Below are 9,794 nucleotides of genomic sequence, written 5' to 3'. Positions count from 1 at the left end.
TAGTGGAGGGTGTGTGAACGAATGGATTAGCAAATGCTCTGTGAGGGGATGATTTTCTGTTCTCTTCACTCACCTCTCCTCAGTTCCTAAGCCACAGTAGTGGCTCATGGGATATTTGTTGGATAAACTAATGTTTTCTTGACTTTCAAAGGACATAAAAATATATTGCTAGAGGAATTTTGGTGTAAAGTGACTATTTTCCTGCAACCGCCACATTGTTTTCATTAACTTGCCAATTTGAAAATTTGCAGCTGTGTGTTTTTTTTATTGAGGTGAAATATATATAGTCACAAAATTTATCTATGTGTACCATCAGTAGCATTAAGAACATTCCTACTGTTATGTGATTGTCCAGTATCAAAATTGGTACTCATTAAATAATAACTTCGCACATAATTGTGACTCTCTAACCATGTTTTGTTTGCCTTCAAATGTCTTCTTTTGATAGTTCAATCAGTAAAGTGTTTGCACATGAAGCATGAGGATCTGAGTTCAATCCCCTGCCCCCATGTAAAATTCTGGATATAATGACATGTAATCTTAATATTGGAGAGATAGAGATAGGAAGGTCACTGAGAATTAGTGGCCAGCTAGTTCTTAGGAATCTCTCCTAGTGATTTTATATCACACATGTTCTACTGTCCCCCTTATTGTACTTTTTAAGTTGGATTACAAGATCATTTTCCAAGTAGCCTCTTCAAGCCTACTTCATTTTCCTGACACCTTCCCCTGGCTCCTCATTTCCCTAGCCCAGTACTTGCTTGGACCCTTCTGCTTTCAGCAATACCCCCTCTCTATTTTCATTCCATCAGTATTCTATTATCCTCCCATCAAATTCACCCCAGAATATCTATGCTCTATAGACCTACACTCTGAGCTATTATCTTAGTCAGTTCATCTGTGTCTGGGCTAGTTGAAATTTTACATCCCCTGAGGAAGGATGCAGAGTGTTGCAAGACTTTCTCCACAATATTCTGCCACTTTCTACCATCAGTTGCACGCCATCGGTATGAACCTCCATCTTAATTACACATAGGCTCAGGGAAGAACTAGAGTATATAGGCTGAGGGAGAGTAGAGGAGGAGAGCTCTATCTGGGGGGGGTGACATGAAAACATCCCTTCTGGGCAAAGACCCACACCCTTCAATTTATACTCTAGAATTAATCCCAATAATCTTGTTGGTTCTCTAGAGTGCACTTTGGTGACTTGAACCTCAGTTTGTCTTAGGATGTTATGAGGAGGAGTAGATGTTGCTTACATCTCCCACAAGAAGGAATTCTAACAACAATCTGCTTCAAGTTTCCTAGCTTCCACATCAAGATGTTTCACAGAGTGTGTTTTTTCCTCCTTTGGATAAGAGACTTCCCCATTATACTTTCTTCTAGGACAAATAATTGTCAGATTCACAAAGTACCATATTCACTGTTTAGTTGTTGTCCTAAAGACATCTTTCCTGTGTGGCCATGGTCTTTGCACCAGACTCTTTTGAGGCTGGGATTCCAGGTCCTGTATATCTGCTGAAACACACTCTCTCCAAAGCTCCATTCAACCATCTCCATTTTTTTAGACACAGAATTATATTACATGCTATCATATAACCCCCCTTTATTTGCTGTCAACTTAGTATACTTGAAAAATCACTCCTCACTATTATGCTATAAAAATTTTAGGACCCTCATACATTCATTGACATTTACTAGCTTCCTTTAAGGTTTTTCGCCCCTAGTAGAAATGTTACTTTGTTTCTATTATTTCCTGGAGTTCCTAAATCTTTGTTGCTTTGCTGTTCTGAATATGCCAATACATTTTTAAATGAAATCATTTTCTATCAATTGTAGACATAGACACAGGATCCATGACGTTTAACTTAAGCCATATTCTGGCTTTACAGGTGGAGCAGAACTGCATATTATGGCAAACCTCTGATGATTGAAATATCATAAAGTTACATCTTTTTTTGATGACTCTTTACCTTATTTTTTAAAATTTTATGTATATGATTGCTCTATCTGCATTATGCCTGCACACCAAAAGAGGGCATCAGATCCCACTATAGGTGGTTGTAATCCACCATGTAGGTGCTGGGAACCGAACTCAGGACCTCTGGAAGAGCAGCCAATGATCTTAAACACTGAGCCATCTCACTAGCCCCCTGCACCTTATTCTTTTTGAGATCTTCTGGGTCTTTGAATCAAACTTAGAGCTTACTGATCTGGACAGTGTCACTTTCTGCTTGCTCTGGGGTTCTCTTTGTGCTTCTGAGGCTGGAATTGCATGTGAACTGCCTTGCCTCTTTTCTGAGTAGATCCCCAGCCTTTGCATTGGTTCTAGAAGATCCACCCCAGTTCTTCTGGCTTGTATAGTAAACACTTTAACTGCCTAGTTATCTCCCAAGCCTTCCTAGACTGCTTTTATTTCTATTTTTAGATAGAGTCTCACTAAGTTGCCCAAGGTGGGCTTGAAACTCTGGTCTTTTTTCTTTATGTTCCTGAGTAGCTGGGGTTATAAATGTGCACTACCACATTCGGTCCATTCTTCCTTTTCAAAAGTCATGTAGCTAGTCCTAAGCCCCAACAAATTTACTAATCTTACAGGAGTAAAGTGAACTTGCTGATAAACGTGGGGCCTGAAATCAGGGCCCAGTGTCACCAGTATACCAGCTCAGCATGTTGTAGTTGAAGAAGACTACTCCTGGGGAATATATAATTGTGATATTATTTACGAAAACTTTTATTTCAGACCATAATATCTGCAGTTTGAAACGTGTCTTTCATTGGTATTGGAATGGGGAGAACTAGGCTTCATGATTAGTTTGGTTTTCTGCTATGCCAAAATTGACTATTGTATGGCAGGTATATGCTGGAAAAGCGTAAGGTAAATGTCAATTTTGAGAGGAATGCTTATCTTTTTCTTCCAAGTTAATATTTATGAATTGACCCCATGTTCAATCTGAATTGTAAAAGCAGGAAATTTTAAAATGTATCTAGTTTAGGACTAACCTAAGATTATATACTGAACTTTTGGCAAACTCAAAGACATATTTTCTAATTATAAGTTACCATCACTTTTTAGGCATAAAAGAGCAAAATGGGTGCTGGAGAGATGTCTCAGTGGTTAGGAACACTTGTTTCCATGTCAGAGGACATGAGTTTGATTCCCAGTACAAACATGGGTGTTCACAACTATCCATAGCTCTGGTTCCAGAGGATCCAGTCCCCTCTTCTGAGCTCCACAGTCCACAGCCACATACTTGGTACATATACATTCAAGTAAAATACTCACACATAAAATAAAATTTAAAAGGCTAAAAACTTCTTTAAGAAAAGCAAGATAATTTTATGTTGCATATATAGATGGTCTGAGAAGTATTTCAAACTCTGTTTTTCTTGATTATAAACAAAAAATCATTGTCACAACTGAAAAATAAAATTGGTGTGAGGAGCCTAATACTCAATATATCAGTGTGCTGTCAGAAAGGCCAATGTCAATAATTCAGCCTCTAAACAATCTTTGAATGCCTTCATAATTGCACCACAAACTATGAACCAGATGAGATCATGAGTGTCCACACTTGTTCTTTCCTGATAGTGTATATAATAATAGATTTTAGTTACATTGAACACTATGAATTATGATTTAAAAACAAAACAAAGAAATGGTTCAAAAGATAAAAATATGCCCATCGATAGCAGTTCACTTTAGGGCAAAGTGGCTATGGCAGGTATTTGTTTCTTTTTTTTTTTCTGAATTATTGCAATTTTGCTAAGTCCCTTTGACTCCCTTTTACTGTAATTGGTTTATTATGTGTGCAATGGCCTTTGCATTTGTTTTTCACCTAGATGTCATTCATCTTCTCTGAAGGCTACCTCTAAAATGCATGAAATTTTTTTCTTGACCTTTTGACTTAGGATTAGTTTTATTTAATATGATAAATTGATTGCATTTTGGAAAAGAAAATTAAATTGTTACTTGGTTATTGGTAAAATAGTCTATAGGAATGATGAATTACCCTATTTTGCTGACCTAAATGTATTTCCAAATGATGCAAGTCATGAGTGCAGTAGTCACTGCAAGAGTAATGAATGTAACAAAATTTGCTTCCTAGGAATGTTTGGTATAATAGTTGACATGGTAGTACAATTAATATATACTATTTTGGCAGTTGTTGCTTAGGACTTGAAATTGCCATGGGAGGCTTGAATTGTGGTGATTCTTTGTTGGTAATAAACAGGGTGGTGAAATAATTTCTCCACACTGCCTTGGCACCACACTTTTGCAAGATTGAATATATGCTCTTGTCAGAGCATCTTGCCTTGACTGAATTATATTTAAATTTCAATTGACATGTTATCAACAGCATCTCATTTCTTTCTATCTCACTTAAAATCGCTATTCAAAGGTATTTTCTTTCCTACCCTATTCTGAAGCATGTTCATACTTTGTTGAAAGTTTTTCATGAAGTCTGCTTGTCAAGAAAGCCAAGAAAGACTGTGATAGGAGCAGTAAGATTTCAACCCTAGTCCACAGTGGTGGCATGAGGAAATACACAACTTTTGTACCCTAGCTCATCCATATGGGAGTACCATATGGCTGTCTTCCTGACAGCCAGAGAGTAGGCACATATGAATCCTTCCTGAAGCTTTTTACTTAGTTTACCCTTCTCCTTTTACTGCCCATCTTGGTTTTATCACTCTGACAACTCCTACCTCGACCTTCCAAATGCTGGGGTTACAGGTTATGCACCAACTAACTCCTGTGCTGTCTTCTTCTACAATTATCAGAAAGAAGGTATTTTGTATTCCAGTTTTATTGCTGACAATCTATGTGACTAGAGCCACTTACTTAATTTCTTTGTTTCTCAATTTTTGCCTCTGTATCAAAGAAACATGATGCAATTAATGAATAGCTTGTTATATGGACTGAGTCTGGGCCATAGTAACATCTCATTAGATGTTGAGTGGTACATCTAAAAAAATAACGTGATCATAATTTCATTGACATATTTTCATTGCTAATGCCTCAGTTTTTAGCAACAGAACATTATCTGTCTGTGTTTGAGTTTTAAGCAATGCCTTCATAGCAATGTGGTATAGGTGATTTAAATATAATGTGAGGAAGGTGGGTGGTCAAAAGGTTGGTGTAAAGATCTTCAAAAAGAGAAATCAGCAAACTTTCTCTTTCTTTTGATTTTTATCATATACAAGAATTTGTTACCCCCAACCTTGAGAGGCTTCATAATTTTCTACCTAGACATGATAAGTTGGAAATGAAGGGCTGTGGTATGTTTTACCCTAAGTAACCAAGAATTCTTATATTATGCTCTGCCCACGAGGTTCCTCCAAAAAATATTTGTAGTGAGGACACTGACAAATCAAGACAAAGTGAAATGTATTATTAGTTAAGGTTTTAGTGCCTCATCCGAGAGTAAAGTGCTGTCACTCTTATCTGGAAAAGGTGATGAGCCCCCTCCCTATGAATGAGATTGGTTTGAATGACCTGGAAACAAAGTGCTCCACCTGGTAGATATGACTCTATTAAGCCTCCACCAAGGTCAGACATCAATATTGCCATGTAGAGGGGAAGATTGGTCTAGATGATGCATGATTGAGAAGAAAAGGATGCAAGAAGGACTTCCCTAATGCCAAGTTCTACCTTGGGTGGATCCATCCATCTGAAGACCTGGGCAAGGCAGAAGGATAGAGTCAAGATGCTCCAGTGAGAAAGAAAGAAGGAATTAAAGTAGAGGCAGAAAAGAGGGAAAAGTGGCTACATCCAGATGCTGATCTAACAAAACTATACCTGGAAAGGGGCACTCACAGAGTTGACCAAATTAATAATAACAAATTATTTCATTGATAAATTAAAATGTGTGAAACAATAGCACATGTTCTTCATGTTAAACTGTTTCCAGCTGTATATATAGACACATCTCAAGAAGGACTGAGTTGTGTGCTAGTGGGAAGTGCTTGGGATGGAGGCTGGCATCTTGGATGTTAGGTTCTGATACACCTCTTAGTTGACTTTCTTTTGTTTCCAGCCATATTTCAGTTCCCCGCACTAATAATACATTTTCTTTCCTCTCATCTAAAGCCTTCAGGGGACAAAAAATGTTCTCGAGGAACAACAGTCACTCTTCAGTCTCCTAAGCAGACTGGTGCTCACTGTGTTTTGGGTTTTGGCTTCAATAGTGTATATAGATATCACCTTACCCTGCCTCCCCACTGTGCCGAAGGTGTCACTGCTCTGTTGGTAGACTCACCACACTTTGTCATTTCTATTTACTTTATACTTGGTACTCTCTTTACCCTTTACCCAGAATGCTTTCTCTAATCATCTTTAAGGTTCTAGTCAGTGGCCCTCCTGTAGAAAACCACCTTATAGTTTCCTGTATGCCTTTCCTGAAGGCTCACAATATCCTGTTAAACTATGTTTCATTGTGGGCTCTGATATTTCAGACTATCACCCCATCAGCATGTGAACTGAAATTCCTAGTAGAGCGTCTTATTTGTGTTTTATTTTTATTTACTTTATTATTCAATATATATCTACTTCAGCATATACATATTAAGTTATCAAGTACATTTGTTGAGCTGTTACTGTATACACAGCTTCAAATTTTTATAGACTTCCTCCTACACACCTTTAGAGGATTTTTCTTTTTAAAGTAGTAATCAAATGTTGAGAAAAACAAACATTTATTACTTTAAAACTTATTTTACTTCCAAGAACCACTGACTTTCAGAACATTAATGCTTTGTTTTGATTAATAGTGCATTCGATTCAAGGAGAATCAAGATGGCTTTACATGTAATTGAGATAAGGGAGTTTTTAAATTTAAGGCATAAAATTTCATAACCCATGCACAAGCTGAAGCAATTGAACTCATGACATGCCTTTTTACTTTATTTCTGGAGGGATTTTGTGGTTGGTGGTGTCCTAACATTTGATGCAGCTCAGGGCGCCTGAATTGATACTTGTGTCTCTCCTCTGAAAGATGTTTTCAGTGGTTTATAGTGTGAGTTCTGTTTTCAAAAACACCAAGTCCAAAAAGATACAAATGCCCCCTTAGAAAACCTTGGGTGGCACTGAATTGCTTGACTGAAGGATGAGATGTGATGTGCTGGGTGTGATTGCTCTGCTTCTCTGGCTAATTCTGCCCTGGAATATTTGCTTAGCGGATGCTGAGGTTTGCAGAGGACAGGAGTTGTGGAGTGCAGTGTCCGGGGCTGCCGGTAACTGAGCTTTCACGTTGGTGCAGGTGGGATTTCCTCCTCAGATTCTAGCTGTTCTCATCAGCTCTTCATGACCTTCACTGAGAAGGAGGGCCGACAAACATGGGCAAAAGAATTCCTGTTTCTAAATAGAAGGCCTAAGTACCAAGGATGAGCTTGCAATCAGAAAGTGTTTTCCCCACCCCTTATGCATGTTTTGCATGTGTGTGTGTGTGTGTGTGTGTGTGTGTGTGCGCGCGCGCGCGTGCATTTGTCTGTGTGTCTGTATTTCTGCCTTTTATCTCCACATTGAAAACAGGTCACGTTAGAATCTGTTAGTGTGATGTATAGTCACCCTAATCACCTCTCTCGTGTCACTTCTGATAGAAACCAGCAGAAAGATGTTTTGGCAAGTGTATTCATAATTTGTCTTCCTTGCAGGGCTCTCTGTCTGCAATTGTGTGTCCCATCAGGGACTCTGTTAACTTATTGACAATCTACTATGATTGATGGCAACCATTGTCTTGTTAACATTTCCTCCACTCTTTAATCCACAGAGCTAAGACAACCTTTGGCTTAAAGAATTAAAATGAAATACCACTTCTTCAAGTAAGAAGACTTCCTTCGAAGGTAGGATCTGCATTCTTGTAGTATTTACATTCTTAAAGGGAATTATACTATAGAATATGTGATTGTGCAGCATTAGTGTTTAGTACTCTTCAACAGGGAGCATGGTAAAAGACACGAAGAAGGACTACAAATGCAGAGACATTTATCATCCTGTTTGACAAAAAGGATGGAGCAAATGCACACAGTAGAAAACTAGCTGTCTATTCATTGTACGGGAGTAATGTTTGTGCTTTACTCAATCATGACTCACTGAGCACAGAAAATGGCACTGTTGATGAAAAAAAATTCCCAAAGGAACTAAAGGTTAAAATTATAGGGCACTATTAATAAAAAAAAAGTCATTTCTATTGGAGCTGATCATATATCAAACACGTGGAAAATGTGGCATCATGTTTTTCTGGTATTTCTGAACAATGAAAAGCTTAAATGTTACTGTGAACTATGTTTTCTGTCTTGTAAATCCTTTCCCACCCCTTGTTTCTCACTCTTGCCATTTCTCAGCCCACTCCATTTGAGTCAAGTAGGATTATTAACTCCAGAACAGACCCTGCTAGGCCTGTGGTGTCTTCTGAAAGGCCCTCTATTGTAGTATTGTACTTGGTGAAAAATATCTTAAATGGAAATCTGGAACATAGTACAGAGAACTAGGTCTCAACCGACAAGAACTGTCTTAATGAATTGTAAGGGCTCATTGTTCAAATGTCTGGTTCTGTACTTCATAGGTTTCATTAAACAAACAAATTCTCATGGATTTTAATTAAGAAGATTGCATACAAGGTTTTGAGGTAGTAAAATCCTTCCGTCATGTTTGTTCATTGTTTTTGACAAAAGTTGATCTACTGAGATGTCATTTTGTAATTGAGAGGAAATGATTCATGCTTGTGACTGAATTTGCTGTTATTGTGCTGTCTAGAGACTGATTTCATATGATGGATTCTTATGATATTCTAAAATACCATCAGAAATCCCCCCCAAATCAGTGGGCCAGAAATGCATATTGCTTTTGATAATAGTAAGCCTTCTGTAGATAGTTTATGTCATGTTTGCCGTGAGAGACAGAAAGACAACAAAGGCAAGCATTTACTTTTAGGTTACAGTTCCTAGTGCTGTGGATTATAACAGAAGGCAAGGTAATCGAAGTGATCCTGATGATCACTTGATGTTATACTTGAGGGAGGCAGTGACAGGACACAGCCTGAAGGCTTTCCCATGAAGTAAGGCATTGTGGGATGGCTCTAAGGGAGTTTTCCTGGCAGGATATGGTACTTTCTCATTGTTGTTATTCAAAAAGATGATTGGTTTAAAATAATCTCTTGTCTTTTAGGGAAGGAAGTGAAAAGGCTGCATTGCACCTTTCTTAGTACATACTTGCTGATCAGTTTGGCTAGCTTTTTAAGTGACTAATGAGAACTTTCATTTGGCAGGCCGTTAGAGCTTCTGAAATATCCCGTTTTGTCTTTGTGAATGGACTCATCTGGCCAAAACTGAACACTGAGAATCTTCCTAATTTTTGTCCCTTGCTTTACAAAGACCCGATGAAACTTCTCAAAATTCTAAAGCATGCTTGTATTCAGAATGTCCCCAGGCTATTCAGCCGTTAGCCTCTGACATTAGACTAAGAAAGTTGTGGGTGTGGTAAGAGCAGGCAGTAGAATTCTAAGTACAGCAACTTAGTTTTCAGTCGAATTTCCCACAATTGGTAGTGCGTTGTGGTGTCTGAAAGATGTGAGATGCCAGGACTTTGGACTGTTTGAGAAGCCAACATCAGTTCTAGATCCTTCTCTGAGAAGTGATACTTGTCTCTTCCTGTACTATGTTGGATATGATAAACAGCATTTATCATTTATCATAATGTGTAAGAGTTCTCATGGAAAGTCTACATTCCTGTCTTATTTGAAAGCTACAAATACATTTCTTCCATTTGAAATTTCTTTAATGTGCCAACGTGAGGA

The 9,794-nt window shown here is 38.0% G+C and overlaps 1 protein-coding gene across 1 annotated transcript in view; it reads left to right on the top strand.

Moving 5' to 3' along the window:
- The first annotated feature begins 7,766 nt into the window (after positions 1-7,766).
- The window catches only part of Nrcam (neuronal cell adhesion molecule), a 137,492-nt gene continuing 135,464 nt past the window's right edge, over positions 7,767-9,794 (top strand). The window contains exon 1 of the mRNA XM_051175060.1: positions 7,767-7,842. The gene's annotated coding sequence lies outside the window, so the exon portion shown is untranslated. The remainder of the gene's footprint in view (positions 7,843-9,794) is intronic.

Source organism: Phodopus roborovskii, unplaced genomic scaffold (genome assembly GCF_943737965.1).
Source record: "Phodopus roborovskii unplaced genomic scaffold, PHOROB, whole genome shotgun sequence".
Taxonomy (NCBI): domain Eukaryota; kingdom Metazoa; phylum Chordata; class Mammalia; order Rodentia; family Cricetidae; genus Phodopus; species Phodopus roborovskii.
This window is presented reverse-complemented; position numbering and strand designations above follow the sequence as displayed.